Raw genomic sequence first — 1039 nt, forward strand, 5'->3', positions numbered from 1 at the left:
GAATACAAATTAGTCATCATAAATCAGTTAAATGACGAAAAATTAGGTGTCTATTTACTTGTGACCACTCAGTGTATGTTTATTATTATTTTTTTATATTGACCTTTCACCCGTGCCTGGCTAACAATACAGAAGTTACAACGACACGTCTCACGTGCACTCATGTTGGCATATGAAATAACATAAAGGTGACCTTTGGTCTGTACAAAGTAACTTGACTTGGCTGTGTTTTAGTCAACTAGTATTTTGTAAAATACATTCAAATTTCAATTATCATACATTATATATATATGTATATATATTATTGCTATTTTGAATTAAGTTCTTAGTTATTTTTCCTAAAACATACAACAGAAAAATAAAGAAGTAAAGCAAACAATTATTTCTTCTAGTTAAAAATTTTGCACGTGGAGGATATGAAAAAAAATTTTTTTTAGGTTTTATATATACATTTGAATAACTAAAAAATAATAAATTACTACATCAATACCATAGAATTCAACTATAATTTATCAAGCTTAGTAACTAATATGTATTTTATTCTAAAAAAAATATGAAATTTCGAGCAGACTAAAGACAACCTACCTAATTGAAATCTTGATTTAAAAAGAATGAAATGACACTAGGTACATTAGAAAGGCTTAGAAAACCACTAGGGGTACATTCTGAGTTTATGATTGGTTATTCATGTCATATATAGAAGTGAGTGTATATAAGTGAGCATTTCCAAAAATTTAAAGAGGTGGGTGGGGTGCCACTATGTTTGATTTATTACATGAGCAATATTTTAGCAAATAGAAAAGATAAGAACTTCCTATTTTATATTCTAGCTTGTCAATATCTGCAATTTAAATTTATAATTCATATGAAACTATAGGGTTAGTATTTTGACTTCACAAACATCTAATCTGAACCAGTGTTGCATTCAACATACCACATGATACACAAGAATCAACGTTTATCTGTTGTTTTTTTTTATATTTTCTTTTAGATTAACAAATTGAGTAATTTATAGTTCTAGAATTGTAATCTACAGTTT

General features: G+C 27.1%; 1 protein-coding gene across 1 annotated transcript in view; it reads right to left on the reverse strand.

Moving 5' to 3' along the window:
- LOC106456960 (aspartate--tRNA ligase, cytoplasmic-like) overlaps positions 1-1039 on the reverse strand; it is a 71810-nt gene that overhangs the window by 47997 nt on the left and 22774 nt on the right. The window lies entirely within an intron of this gene.

This window comes from Limulus polyphemus, unplaced genomic scaffold (genome assembly GCF_000517525.1).
Source record: "Limulus polyphemus unplaced genomic scaffold, Limulus_polyphemus-2.1.2 Scaffold275, whole genome shotgun sequence".
Taxonomy (NCBI): domain Eukaryota; kingdom Metazoa; phylum Arthropoda; class Merostomata; order Xiphosura; family Limulidae; genus Limulus; species Limulus polyphemus.